The 15,554-nt window shown below is 49.3% G+C and overlaps 1 protein-coding gene across 3 annotated transcripts in view; it reads right to left on the reverse strand.

Moving 5' to 3' along the window:
- The window catches only part of Ctnnbip1 (catenin beta interacting protein 1), a 47,553-nt gene extending 32,228 nt beyond the window's left edge, over positions 1-15,325 (reverse strand). The window contains exon 1 of one of the 3 annotated variants that reach the window (XM_085690261.2): positions 15,186-15,325. The gene's annotated coding sequence lies outside the window, so the exon portion shown is untranslated. Of the gene's footprint in view, positions 1-7,066; positions 7,089-15,185 lie in introns of those variants that run through there. The other 2 variants (XM_085690263.2, XM_085690262.2) reach the window with 2 other exon arrangements.
- Between the last annotated feature and the right edge of the window lie 229 nt (positions 15,326-15,554).

The raw sequence follows: 15,554 nt of genomic DNA on the forward strand, positions 1-15,554 counted from the left end.
CAGTCTGTGCTCTTAAGCTCTGGGCCATCTCTCCAGACCCATTCGTCTGGTTCCTAAGAAGCACAAGCTCCGTGGCATCAATTAACCTTGATTGTTTCTGGGCAAGGGGGAGGACGCACTGGCTCTCCAAAGGCCCTGGCTTCAGTCACATCCAGGATGGCCCACCTTAGTCCCAGTGCATGGTCCTTCATCAAGTAGGAAACAGCTGTGAGGCCATGCAGGGGTGACACAGTCTCTCTGGCCACAGGTGTCTGGGACAGCAGTGACTCTAACAACATGTTTACCCTCCCTAGCCAAGCTGCCACCTGTCCCAGTCCCAGCAGCACCACTCACTGGGCTTCACAGCCCTCAGGACGGTCCTTCAGTGAGGGCTCTGACTGTGCTGAAATCTAACTAGTACTCCGAACCTGTCACAGGAGAAATGCACAGCACAGCAGGATGGGGAGGCCAGAAAGTCCATGAGAGCCCTGGAGATGTGTGTGACTCTTCCCTTCGGTGTAGTGAGCCTGGCTCAGTAAAGGTTCCAAAGGCTACCATCACATAAACCAAAAGGGCTCCAGGTCCCACCTGGAGACAGATTTCCCAACAGCAATGGGCTACAAAAGAAGCCAAAAGGGTCCCTTTTATCCTGTCCATAGCAGGGGCGGGGACAGTTCCAGGCTCACCATTATTCCTTCTACATTGTGGCTCTCACGGGAGCAATTTCACTTCCAGAAGACATTTGGTACCGTATAAAGATAATTTTTCTTGTCCTGGAACACAGATTCACACATGCACACATTCACACCTCTGAGCTATGTTCTCCAACCCTACAAGACTTTCATTGTTTATATATTTATTTGTTGCTTGTTTGTTTAAAGATAGGATTTCACTACATAGTCCTGGCTGACTGGTCTGGAATTCACTCTGTAGACCAGGCTAGTTTCAAACTAACAGAGATGCACCTGCCTCTGCCTCCTGAGTGCTGGGATTAAAGGCATGTACCACTGTTTCCAGCTAGGAACATTTTGCTTTTCAAAATTTTTCATTTTAGTTTAATTGTGGGTGCTATATATGGGTATGTGCATATGAGTGCAGTGACCGAGGACGCTAAGGCTTCAGGTTCCCTGAGCTGGAGTTTCACAAATCTGTGAGTTACATCACATGGGTGCTGGGAACTCAACTTAGGTCTTCCGCAAAAGCAGTATACTCTTAAGCACTGAGCCATCTTTCTAGCCCCAACATTAAAAAAAAAAAGATTTATTTTTATTGATGTGTCTATGCATCTGTGTGTAGGTACAAGTGCACACATGCAGATGCCTGTGGAGACCAGAAGAAGGCATCAGATGCCCTGGAGCTGGAGTTAGAGGTGGTTGAGAGCCACCTGGCTTGAATAATCAGAACCAAATTTGGGTCCTCTACAACAATACCAATCATTCTAAATTTCTGAGCTAGCCCATGAAAGATTTTGTTTGTTTTTTGAGACATGGTTTCTCTGTGTAACAGCTTTGGCTGTCCTGGAACTCACTTAGTAGATCAGGCCAGTCTCAAACTCAGAAATCTATCTGCCTCTGCCTCCTGACTGCTGGGATTAAAGGCATGCATCACCACTGCCCAGTTTATATAAGGTTTTTTTGAGACAAGGTCTCTGTATAGACCATATATACAGTCTATATAGACCAGGTTGAACTCAAATTCACAGAGATCAGCCTGCCTCTTTCTCTCAAGTGCTAGAATGTGAGACTATGCTTAGCAAATAAATAAATAAATCAGAAAAATAAAGAATCCTGGAGGGCATGGGGTGAGGCTCAGTTCAGAGTGCTTACCTAGCCTATGGAAGACCTGAGCTGGATCCCCAACATCATACAAAATCATACAAAACTGAGTGTGGTGTACACACTTATTATTATTAATTTTCTTTCTTTCTTTCTTTCTTTCTTTCTTCCTTCCTTCCTTCCTTCCTTCCTTTTTTGGTTTTCAATACAGGGTTTTTCTGTGTAGCTTTGGACCTGTCCTAAAATTTACTCTGTAGATCAGGTTGGCCTCAAACTCATAGAGATTCACCTGCCTCTGCCTCCCGAGTGCTGGGCTTAAAGGCATGCGCCACCGCTGCCCAGCTGTGCACACATTTATAATCCCAGAATTTAGGAGGTGAAGCCAGGAAGATCAGAAATTCAAGATCATCCTAGGGTACTAATGGAGTCTGAAGCCACTCTGAGCTATAAGTTTACTGGAAGATGTGCACGAGTGGTGTGAAACACATCATTTATACAAGGAAGCTGAGCATCTGCAGAATTTAGTGTGCGCAGGTGGCTCTAAGGACACAAGGCACAACTGTACTATATCAGAGTCAGGAATCAAGGCCAAGAAATACCGTCTGATGGCCACATACAGTTGCCAATCACACCCTGCTCTACTTACTCCGGGCCTTTGCATCTATTTCCTCAGCCTCAAACATTCTTCCTTCCCGCCCTGATCCATGACACCAATTCACGACAGTTCTCTGCCCATATCACAATGCGTGTCTACACTTCTGCCTGCATCTCTGTCTACTCAGGTCACTGCACCCAGAGTGTGGCTGAGGGCAAGCAGGGGGTGGTTTAAGGCTGTCCCAGGGCCTTGTTCTCAGAAATGCATTACAGTGGACTCACACCTCCCATTAGATAGAACTCACAGAAAATCCGTAACAGAAAACCTTTACTGGCCAAGGCTTTCTCTCTCTCTTAAATGATTTTTATGTGGGGCTGGAGAGGTGGCTCAGTGCTTAAGAGCACTGACTGCTCTTCCAGAGGATCCGGGTTCAATTCCCAGCACCCACACGGCAGCTCACAACTGTCTGAAGATCCAGTTGCAGGGGATCTGACACCTTCACACCAATGCACATTAAATAAAGTTAAATAAACCATAAAAATATTTTTAAAAAAAAGATTTTTACGTGAATGGGTGTTTGGCCTACATGTATATCTGCACACGTGTGCACGTATGGCACCAGACGAGACCAGAAGAGGACATCAGATCCCCTATAACTGGAGTTACAAACATTTGTGAGCTGCTACGTAGGTGCTGGAAATTGACCAGGTCCTCTGGAAGAGTAGCCAGTGCTCTCAACCTGAGGAGCCACTTCTCCAGCCATCTCTTTATTCTTTTTTTTTTTTTCAAAGATAAGGTTTTCCTGTGAAGTTCTTCCTGGCCTGAACTCTCTATGTAGACCAGGCTGTTCATAAAATCAGAGATTCAACTGTCTCTGCTTCACAGATTTTTGTTTTATAGACTCGATTTCACGTAGCCCAGGCTGGTCTTGAACTGACGACACAGCTGACAGCTGAGACTGTTGGCACCCAGTAAAAGGCTAGTCTAGAACAACACCTCCTGTAAGTTTCAGCTTTTTAAGATTTAAAAAACTTAACTAATGAATTTATTTTTAACGTGTGACGTATGAATACAACAAAAATGTGTGGAGTTCAGAGGACAACTCTGGGGAACTGGTTTTCTCCTTCTACCTTTCTGTGGGTTCCACAGGACATCTCACTGCTCCCTGTATTTCTCAGTTAAGCAGGCAGGATCTTACTAGGTAGCCCACCCTGGTCTCAAAGTCGTGATCCTTCTGCCTTCCAAGTGATGGGATGAAAAGTGCCAACCACCATGCAGGACCAATTCTATTTTAATTCATTGTTCTTACTTATGTGGAGGTCAGGGTCTTGCTATGTCATCAGGTTGGCCTTGAACCTAAACTCAAATGATTCTCCTGCCTTAGCCTTCTGAACAGCTGGGACTAGAGACACAGAGCATCACAATGGCTCCTTCTTCTATTTGACACTTCAGATATCCTCAAACATCAAAAGCTGATGGGAGCTTGTACGCAAGCATGCATATATATATTGTATGTATATATATGTATATATATAATATATATATTCCTATAATTGAATATTAAGCATTAGCTTAGTTTTGATTTAATTCATTAACTTTTGTAATTCTGGCCCAGCTGGACTGAAAATGTCCCCTTGAGCATGCTGTCCTTTCCAGCCCTTAAGAGACTGTAAGCCACTGTCCACAGCAAGGCATCAGGCCCTGGTATGTCAGCAGAGAACAAAGCACACAGGAAGAGGATGTTGAGCTAAGGAAGCATCTCAACTGCTCCAGTCTCTGAGCTCTGTCCCTAGGCTCCAGAGTTCTGACCGAGAACCAGAGAGGTCTCTTTTCTGCATGGGAGGAGACAGAGATGAAGGGAAGAAGTGCACAGTTCTTTTTTCCCTCCCTAGAGGACAGCTGGCACACTGAAACCCGGCCAAGTCATGGTCTGAGACCCTAAGTCAGGAACCAGCTCGCCTACAGGATCCGGCTCGGATCTTCCTCTCATCTAACCTGTCCCAGGACCATCAGCCTGTCAAGCCCAGAGGGGTGGGTGACATGGAGTCTGGGGCCCTGGCCTATTTATAAGCAAGTCCCTCAGCTCCCCAGAGTGTACAACACCTCTTGCACTGCCAGAGAACCCCAACCCAGAAGGTCTTCTACCAGAATTGGGTCCTGGCAGGAAGTATGCTAAGCAAGGACAACAGAAGAAATCCTCTGCCCCGAAAACGGATAGCAGAGGAGGCCTTTCTTCTGCTGAGAAACACAAGTGTTTTAGAGGGGAAGGAGGAAACTAGGATGGTGTTGTGATTTACACGGAAAGGCCATTCCAGTTTCTTTGTAAACTGCATATAGTCTCCTCGCTGAGCCATAGACCTACTCAGTGGCCTTCACCATCATGGGCCAAGCCCACCTCAAAAGCAGGCCTGGGTAGCCAGTCCAAGCCTCACAGGACCACAGGGTCTCTCTCCCCAGACACACCGAGAGCAGCCCACTGCTTCAAGAATCACTTCCCTGGCTCAGTGTTTAAAATTATTGACTGTTCTCCCAAAGGATCTGGGTTCAACTCCCAGAATGCACAGGCAGCTCACTTCCATCTCTAACTCCAACCGAAAGGAGCTGATGCCCTCTTCTGGCCTCTGTGGGCACCAGGCATGCACACGGTGCACAGACATACACTTATATACATGAAATAATCAATCAAACAAATAGAAACATCTTTCCACAGGTCTTCTGCCTTGATCTCCCAAGCCACCTCCGATGGCCCAGAATGCCCCAAGCCTTCTACCACTGGGGCTAGAACATTAAATCAATAGGCTGGCTTGTGGCATGAGGGCTCATTACCATTACTTGTGTCCCCAGAGACAGCAGGCTCTTTGCCCATTTCTTTGCCCAGCTTTGGGAATGACAATTCTGCATTCTCAGGTCCAACTTATAACCTCAGGGTGACCTCCTGGGCTGGCTCCTAGTGACCACCCTAAGTTGTAGGGTCCCTGCCTCTTTCTAATGAACAGAATCTTAGCATACAGGAACGTGGGAATTTGTGCTAAGACACAGGTACCTACTTCAGTTCTCACATTCCTAATAACGCAGTTGAAGGCCTCCGGGGAACACTTCTGCTGAGCCACAGCCAGCAAGCTTCCCTTTCCTCCGTCCCCAGCTACCTCGGAACAGGACATAATCCAAGGAAGGAGGAGCCCTCCCCTTCATTAGCTGCTGAGGACTTAGTTTCCTTCCTCCCCAGCTGCTGACAGGCTGTTTCCAACACAGATGCCCTCGGGATCTCCCAGGTGTTTCTTCAATAACTGGGACATGGCACCAAGATCATTGAAGAGGGGTCACAAAGCCTTGTCCATCCTGAAGGCATGGGCAGTGCGGGCCGTGGCTCTGGTGAGGAGCGACCAGGCAGTGCATGCTCCAAGGAGCTAGCTCTGTGACAGCAAAACGGAGGTAGGACGGGGCTGACAGCAGGGCTTCCAAGGGAAAGCAAGCTCAGAAAAGTGATCAGAAACACGACTGGAAGCCGCAGGGACTGGCAGGAGGCTTCCAAGGAACTGTCCCTACTGCCAATAGGTTTGTGGATCTACTCAGAACTGGACATGCACCCTGGTAATCCAGCTCAGGAGCTAAAGCCATACCACCCACATGTAGTGACATCCCTCATTCCCCAAACCACCAAGCCTCAAAAAGGGAGCAGAAGTCCCTGGCAAAACTGGCAAACATTTCTGGTTTTAAATTAAAGTCACTCGCCAAAGATTGTCACATTTCCCAACAAAAGCCTTAAATCATTAGAAGCCTGTGTGTATAGAATGCCAGAGGACCTGTCCTCCTCCTGTGAGATGGCTCGGCAGATAAGAGCACTGATTAGAGGTCTCAGCCTCCAAATGACAGCTAAAAATCATCTGTAACTCCAGTTTCAGAGGATCCAACGCCCTGCTCTGCCTTCTTGGGTACCAGGTACACACATGGTGTACATGCATACACAGGGGAAAAACACTCATACACACAGAATTTAAAAAAACAGATCTTTAAAAAAAGAAAGAGGAACGACCAAGGGTCCAATGACCAAGACAAATGAGCACACTGCATCTGAGTGGGCCCGCAGGTCCCGGGCAGTGTCTGGTATCACCCATTGTACCGAGAGGCCTCAGAAGTCCTTGCTCTGCAGAGATCAAGGAGTGAATGTAACTGGTCACTACCCAAAGTGCAACGAGAATAGACAGCCTGAGGCCTCTCAGGTGACAGTGGCAGGAGGAGGTAATCCCAGCTCAGCATTAGCTGTCTGCACCCCACTGAGTTCTGTGGGGTTATGCTGAGAAAGAGGAAATGGGAAGGAGGGATGCCTCACAGCCAGCTGTTTGCCTGAAAGCCCCACCACATCCTTCTGAAAACCACCTGCACCCCATCTTCTCCAGTCCCAGTGACTGGCCAGAGGAAGGCCAAGTTCCTAAGCCTGCACACACTGTCATCAACATTGACAGACAGGATGAGAGACCCCTCTTCCTCAGTCTAGAAATCAAGAAAAGCATAGTGAGGGAAGGATTCACACAGCTTAGCCACGACTGACCTTTGCAGTTCCCACCTTTTGTGGCCTTCATAAAGAAAACGCCACCAATCAGAGAACAGATTTACTAGGTTTTATACTAGCAATAGTCATACCTTTGTGTGTTTACATCAGTAGCCCCCACTTACACACACGAGACATATAACAAGCAAAAGGGCATTAAATACTTGCCATCTGACAGAAACTAGAAGTGGGTCTTATTTTTCCAGTCCTGCAATGCGGGCAGAGACGGAGATGGCTGGGATGGGTCTCTGGGAAGCTGGGCTGCCTAGGGCAGCATGCTGAGACTTAGGTATGGGCAGGGCTAACCATCTCCTTGGAAACTGGTTCACGATTGGCCTCATGATTTAGCAGGAAGAACAGGGGTGGGACCACACAGTGAGAGGTGTTTGATCCATGAAGGACCCTGATCTCCACAGGAAACCCCACTGGTGGAGTCCAAGGTTGCAGAATAACAGGCGGTAAGCTCATTTGCTTGCTCAGTTTAGGGACAAGGACCACAGGACCCAGCAGCAGGAAACATGTGGTTAGACACTTAGGTGACACGCAGGCCCGAGAAAGGCTTAATTGGAGCCTGTCTCAAAGCCTACGGCCCAGCTCCCTACACAGAAGAGGCAGCAGAAGTGGGTCACATTCTTCTGACTGCCACAGCATCACCACAGGCTCTAACCTCACTTGAAGAAGTGCAGGGGCACTGAGTGACCTGGTGTCCTTTCTGGGCCCATCTTCTAATCAGACAGATTCTGCCCCAGTCAAAGTCTGGGGGCGGGGTAGCCCATTAGCCCAGGAGGGCTGTACTATGACCTTCTACCTTCCTCTCTCCCTCCAAATGTGGGAAGTTACCTCTCCAGTCCTTTGCTCCCTCGACCTGGCCAAACTGGAGGGGGAAGGAACACTGTGTGCCTTCATATAACCTAGTGGATCTCCCTTACCTTGACCTCTGAGGAGATGGGCAGATTTGAGGAAGAAGAATCTTGCCCCCACCCCATTTCGCGCATATTGACCTGAAACAGGGGCAATAAACGCATGGGTTTCCACATGCGCAAGCTCCATGGTGAACTCTGTGGGCGCAGCAGTGGGCCCCACAGCCCACCCACCACCATGTGCCTGTGTCTGAAGTTGGCAGCAGAGGAACCTGACTGGTAGGAAGAGAATCCTGCAGAGTCAAGGAAAGGCAATGGCTACTGAAACACAACAGGTGGCCTGGCGTGGCAATACACACAATAGTCTCACACAGAAAGGCAGAGGCAGGTGGATCTCCTGTGAGTTCAGATTGGTCTACACAGCGAGTTTCAGGCCACCACTCCCTTCTTCTTTTTGAGACAGGATTTCTCTATGTAACAGACTTGGCTATCCTAGAACTCTCTTCATAGACTAGACTGGCCTCAAACTCAGAGATCTGTCTGCCTCTGCCTCCAAGGTCAAAGTAACCCTTTAAGGGGGAAGCAACTCCCTTCCTTCCTGACAGCACCTGACAGCCACTCAGACTGATCTCTTACTAGCTATGCAGCCAAGACTGTTCTTACCCTCTTTTACCTTCTGCCTCAGGCTCCTAAGTGCTGGGATCACAGGAACGCACCAGCATGCCCACCATGGAAGCAAGGTCTGGCTAACCCTGGCCTCCAAGGTGTTCTTGTGGCTATCCGTTAGATACTAAATGTCACATCTGTCACCAGACACAAAGGCGCTGGGCTGTTAACTCTTCCCTTGTTCTTCTTCCCATGTGGCACCAGGTCTGTGCACCTCTAAAACCTCTACCCCTGGTCTGTTCCCGAGAATTCGAAACACCCTCGTGTTTTTGACCCACATGACTCCAATAGACAGCCTTTCGGTGATACTTTTGCTATCTACCACAGTAGTCCCAGCACTTACGAGCCAGGCAAGCATTGTACTGGCTGACCTATGTTCCCAGTCCCCAACTAGGCATTAACTGAAGTAACAGCTCATTAGAAGAAAGATGGACAAGTAGGAGACAGCTACTTCTCGATCTCTGGTCTTGGCTTGAATGACAAATGGCATCAGAACAAGATTAGGGATCAGCTTTTTCCGCTCCACATAAGACCCTGACATCAGCGGCCTTCCATCATGTATGACACACAGTTTACACACTTCTTACAGAAGCTTACACAGAACACAACTATAAAAAATAGACTCACTGGTGACCCTCAGTCATTCAGAAACTTCCGAAGGAGGAGAACAATGTTTTAGTGCAGTTATTCCAAGCACAGGAAGGCTTTGTGGAGGACCAGAGGGTAACAGGCCTTTAATAACTGAGCAAATCCACAGCTGGAGCCCAGTCCTCTCTCATACACCAAGTTCAAGCCTAAGTATCACTATTCCCATTTACCATCAGGGAAAGTGAGTACAGGAAGGTTAATTAGCCCCCTCAAGAGAAAAGGGCTTAGGATTCAAACCTTTACCACAGCCAGAGAGCCAGCTCTCTGTCCAGGATGAGCTGAACCACAAAGAAGCTTGCTAACCTTTCCAGGCCTCCACTTCCGGTTATATAAGTAGTAATAACTACGCATTTCCAAAACCATAGAGAAGCTCAAATGAGACAATGGACAGAAACGTCACTGCCGCTCACTTTCTCATCTTCTAAATAAGCACACGTCATTCTTACTCTCATAAGAAGCCCTGCGACACGAGTTGGAGGTTGCACCTACACAGACAATATGTGACTAATCGGGCTTCAGACTGTCAATGAAATGCCTCAGGACCCCGAGTGTGACTTACAAAACAGGAGACTGGTTTGATCCCTGCTAACGCCTTTGGCCTCTCAAGGTTGGCAGGCATGCGGCATCATGCTCATAATGGACAATGGCATGCCTGAGGGAGGTTGGGAGCTGGCCGCTGCATCAGGCCAGATGCCAGCTCAGTTCCCAGTGAGCTGTGCCTCTGCCCGCTTCTCTCTGACTGCAATAAGTTTCCAATTCTGCTCCATTCACAGCAAAGAAGGCCAGTGCTTTCTAGACATCACTGTGTTCTCATCAGGTGACCAGACAGCAGGCGCTCAGAGGCGACAGCGTGCCTGACTCCGCAGCAGGCCTGCTGATACTTGGCATGAGTGTAGAAGCAAAGAGGAGTCAGGAAAGCTACCTATTCAATCATGATCTATCAGAAGCTTGGGGCTGGGAGAGCGGCTTGAGGGTAGCACTTGCTTAATATGTGCAACACCCTGGGTTAGATTTAAGCACTGCAAAATAATAAATAATAATAATAATAACAAAGAGGAGGAGGAGGAACATGGGCAGAGAAAAGAGGGAGGGAGGACTAATTTACATAGCTTAAACCAGAGCCCATGAGACATCCTCTGCTGGAGGGCAAGGAGCTAAGGGCGGGCCATGCTCACCCAGTGCCTTAGCACTAGGCAATGCTTGCCGATTTGCAGATTCCAGGAGGAAAGAAAGCTCAGTTGAGTCTCTAGGGCTTGGTCAGCCTAGTCTGTGACTCCTAGATTACCTGAGTGTTATTCAATCAGACCCTGCAGGCCAAAACAAGAGGCTCCTACCCCAATTGTTCTTGCTAGCATCCTGCTTCTTCTCCAAGGATGCATTCAGACATCTGAGAGCTCCAGGAAAAGGTCCCGTGCAGCAAGTTCTTACTGTACAGAATCCAAGAGAACCCCAAATTCCTACCACAGCCACCATCCAGCCCTGACTGCTCACCACACTCCAGCCCCCCATTACTTTGCTGTCTACAAAGCTGTCCCTTTGGTTCACCAAGTCATCATTCCAAAGTCACTCCTCAGAACTAGCTAGACCCTCACACTCATCCTGTCTCAACTATAACCACGTTTATTTCCTCAACATTCTATGTTCTTTGTTTGGGACAAAGTCTCATACATGAAGCTGCGGACAGCCTTGAGCTCCTGATCTCCCTGGGATGACATCACGCCCCAGCTCAACATCCTACAGTCTTTTGCTCACTTATTTATTTTTTGTTTTATTCTTCGTTGCTAAACATAGAACCCTGGGCTTCAGGCATACTAAGTGTGTGCGCTACCACTGAGCTACAAAACTGACCGACTAGGAGACAGGCTCAGTAGAAGAAGCACCAAATGGGGCTGGGCAGCAGTTGAGTAGGGGCGTCCCCACCTTGCATATCTGAGGCCTGAAGTTTAGCTTTCAGCAAAACTAAAGAAATAAGAAACTAGATCTTAAAAATTAAACTCCATTAGACCATGAATCTTGGCTACATCTGCAACACAGAGTAGTGACTGGTGTCTGGTGTCAGTTATTTTAACTTTTTTTTGAAAGAGGACCTCGACTATGTGGTCCTCCCTAGTTGGCCTCAGACTCAAACTCACAAAGATCCTCCTGCCTCTTCCTCCTGCATGTTGGGATTAAAAGTGTGTGCCATCATGCCCAGCTTCAACTAAACAATGATTTACCGAACATCTGCTGAACTGGACCATAATAAGCAAAGACAAACTCTGTTCTAGAAGAGCTTAAATTCTCACAGGAAGTAAGAAATAGATGAAAGAAAAATGGAATAACAGGGCTGATGGAGGCTCGGCATGTGAAAGCACTTGCCTGAAGCCCAGTGACCTGAGTTCAACCCCAGACCCCACATAAAAGAGGGAGAACCAACTCCCGAGTGTTGTGGGTGCACGCACACACACCTCACACCACACTAATTAACTAACTTTCTTTTTCTAGTTTCATGTATGTGGTGTGCACGTACATGCATGCTTTGCATGTGTGGAGGTTTCTGTGTGTGTGCATATGCATGAGGTAACCCAAAGTTAATGCCTGGGATTATCTTTGATTGCTCATTCATTGGGGCAGGGTCTCTCAATCAAGGCCAAAGCCTCCTACAGCTAGTCTGGCTAGCAGGCTTACTCTGGGGAGTTACAACAGGCCACCACACCCACCCAGCATTGGTGTGGGTTCTGGGTATCCAAACTCCAGTCCTTACTCTTGTACAGCAAACACTTTACCATCTGTGCCATTTCCCCAGCCCTAATCCTTTAAAAAGTGAAACAATAGCTAACAGTTCAATGAAGCAAACATTAAATACAAGGTGCCATCCTGGGCACTGAATAGGTCTCGCTAATTTAACCCTTTCAACAACTCGACAAGGGAAGAAGCACTACTTTACAGACGGGGCAAGCTCAGACATGGAGAGGTTAATAATGTTCTGAAGCTCTCACAGAGTCAAAGACGGCAGAACCGAGATCCAAGCCCAGAGTCTCAGTATAAAGTTCGCGCTCTAATTAAGAGCTACATCTCATATTTGTGGAGTGTTAAGTAACTCCGTGGTCAGCACCCTCGGCAGCTGTTCTCTGGGGGGCAGGGCTGGACAGAGAACAGCCCCATCTAGGAAGAGCTGCTCTCTCCAGTGAGCACAGTCAACGGCTGCCTACTTGGTTTCCCCCAGATCGCTCTGAGAAAGCAGTCTGATGAGAAAAGACACGGGCATGGGCAGCACTGCTGGCCGTCCACCTTTACACTCTGTGCAGGGTCACCGACCTCGAACACTGTGAAAGACACAGATGAATCCAGCGGAGACCGTGGCCTCAGACAGCTCCAAGACACGCTAATGTATACATGAAGCTGAAACAGAGGACGTGACAGGTACCAAAGGAAAGGCACAGCCTGCTACGGGATTTCCAAGGAGTGCAGCCCCTAGGTCCCCACTGCCCACATGTGTGACCTCCGAAGGCCTCTGTGATGTATAGAATTACAGCAGCATAGAACAAGTTTAATTCTGTTAAATAGCTCAAGTTCATGCCACTCAGGTGTCCCCTTGCTGTAATGAAACCATCCTAACTTATTACTTTCCCTCTTCTTTCTCCTCTCACAATTTTAATCTTTTGATTTTTTTTTTTTAAACTTCAGAGTCTCTCGATAGCTCCTGGCTGTCCTGGAACTCACTCTGTATATCAGGCTGGCCTTAAACTCACAGAAATTTGCTTGTCTTTGCCTCCCAAGGGCTGGGATTAAAGGTCACTGACCTCAAACACTGAAAGACAATCCCAATGGAGACCCTGGCCTCAGACAGCTCAGAGACAAATTTCTTAATCTGGGGGTACTGGGCACCAAACCCAGAGCCTCACACATTTCCTCTAACTGAGCTGCATTCTTAGCCCCTTCAGTGTCTTTGTCCAGCACGTCACAACAGAGGCAGGGCACTATGCCTGCATTTAAATGCTGCAGCCGGAGATGGGAAGGAAGCCCAATGCGTTCTCTCTCCTCCACCTCTAATTTATAAGCCCACAAGCTCTCTTCCATCACAGGGGTAGCCTATCCCATGAGCACACTGCTGCACTATGGTGACCGCTCTCTGAGCTAAGTCATGAGTCCACCAGACTGCAAAAGACAGGAGCCGCATCACACCTGAGTGCATCTAACACAGTGCCTGACCCACAGTGGAGCCTCAACGAGATCTGCTGAGCTCAACTTGAGCGAAGTCAGATCGGGAGATGTTCTCTATGCTGCATGGAGCTTGTAGTTCTGTTTTTCAGAGTTTGCTTCCCGGCTCCCTGCACCCAGCAGTGTGGGGCAGAGGCACACACAGACGGGGCTGGCTCTAGTTCCTTCCTTCTACTACCATCACCCAGATACAAAATCACTACCATCTCTAGCTGGGCAATCTCAACAACCAACTCGTGCCTTTTCCTCCACCTCCACGCCCCACAATTCCGTCTCTTTATGGCGGCCAGAGCAATCCTTTAAAACTTAGATCATATCTTAATACCTTTATGTTTAACAGACTCTAATGGCTTCTAACTCTTCGGATAATATACTATAACCTACAAAATGTATTCTTTAAACCTACAGATTCTTTCTTTCTCTCCCAACACCCTCCCTCTCTCTGCAAGGGTCTCGCGAACATCAGGTTGACCTTGAGCTCTGATCTCCTTGCCGCCACCTCCCAAATGCTGCGTGATCACATCCAGGCTGTCGTTGATTCTTAATGCCCGGCCCCTTCACAGCACTTCACACTGAAATGACTTTTAGCCACGTACTTATTTACTCGCTATTATCTGTCCTCTTTCCTTCTTGGAATGTCATCTCCCAGAAGACAAGGATTGTGTAAGCCTCAGAGCATGGAGTTCATGAATGAATTTCCATCTCACAGCAGGGACTTCTGTCCACACGGACCACACTGACTCTACCAGGAAGCCATGAATGACACACTGGCACTTAACAGTTGGCACCTTTATTTGTGATTCAAAGTCCTGCTTTGAATCCAAGGAAGTTCTGGCATCTCCGAACACTCTTAATGGCAGAAGAGATCAGTTATCACAGGGTTCCAGCCAGGAACAAGAGCCCAGTGGTTGCAGCAGGGAGCCAGAAGCCAACGCACTTGAGAAGTAAATCTCAAGAAAAACTGACTTGCCTCCAGCTCCCATACCAAGAGACTATGTGCCTCAATTTATCCAGCAGTTATCTAGGCACACTTCCTTGAGATCTGCAACAGGAGACAAAATAATTAACAGCTAGGGGCATAGTTAGATCCTCAGATAGGAAGTGCTGCAAGCCACACGTCTCACTAGTTATAAAACTGTTGATTTGTGCCCAACACAATGCCCCTGGGCCTTCCCATAAGCTAACCCGACAGAGATACTGCTCAGACAAGTTCCATACACAGGAGCAAGCAAGGGCTGCAGGGCCTCAAGAGGCAGGGTGTCCAGAGCTCCAGGCTCAAGAGAAAGGGAAGTGCATCGTTAATGGGGTGGCAAAGAGGAGGGGTTAAGGGCAGTTTGGAGGTCCAAGTGGTTAACCTGCAGGTTCATGTTCACAAGTACCCTGCGAACATGAGCCATGTGTCTCTCACATATACCTTCTAAAAACCCCACGGAGAGGTGGTACTGGGGGAGCGGACAGTGCATTCAAACTACAGAGGGAGGAAAGGAGGCTGGGCAACCAGAGAGACCTTGGCAGCATTTAGTAGGGGAAACAAGGAGAGTCAGGATGCTGGGAGAGGGGTGTACGTGAGGTAAAGAGGAGACAGGGCAATGGGACCAGGAGGGTGGACAGGCGATGTCAAGCACACGGGCCCAGAGGGTGAGCAACTGGGACACCTGTGGAGGAGGAGAACCCCAAGGGAAAGGGAAGAAGGTAGCAGAGGGGTCTGAGGCGGGAGGTAGCAGCGCCGGCCGTGGTGGGGACGGCGGGTTCAGGCCCAGGGCGTCGCACCAACGGGGCCGGTCCGGTGGGTCCCGGTGGGGTCGAAGGTGCCTTCCGCGGCCCCTCCCCAGGAGACAAAGGGCCGGCGGCTCCCCCGTGTCCCGGCGCCGCGCCGACCCCGTGCTGCGGTCGCGGCTCGGCCTCGCGCTTACCTGGGCCGCCCGAGAGCGCGGCGCCGGGGGCTGTGGATCCGGAGCGCGGCGGCCTGTTCCGGGGCGCGCTCAGCCGGAGCAGCAGCCGCGGCGGCGGCAGCAGCAGCAGCAGGAGCGGCCGCCTCAGCCTCCGCCTCTCCGTGAGTCACCGCGGCGGGGAAGGAGGGAGGCGCCAGGCCGCCGGAGGAGGGACCGGCGGAGGGGGCGGCATTGGGCTCCGCGCGCTCGGCGGAGGCGCGGCGGAGGCCACGCCCCTGGGGCGGTGCCGGAGAGGGGCGGGACCTGAAGGGGTGGAGTCCGATGGGGGAGGGAGCCCGGTATTGGTTAACGCTTCCTGCGGGGCTGGCTGGAGGGCGGAGTCCGGAGCCT

Source organism: Myodes glareolus, chromosome 6 (genome assembly GCF_982192425.1).
Source record: "Myodes glareolus chromosome 6, mMyoGla1.1, whole genome shotgun sequence".
In the NCBI taxonomy this organism is placed as follows: domain Eukaryota; kingdom Metazoa; phylum Chordata; class Mammalia; order Rodentia; family Cricetidae; genus Myodes; species Myodes glareolus.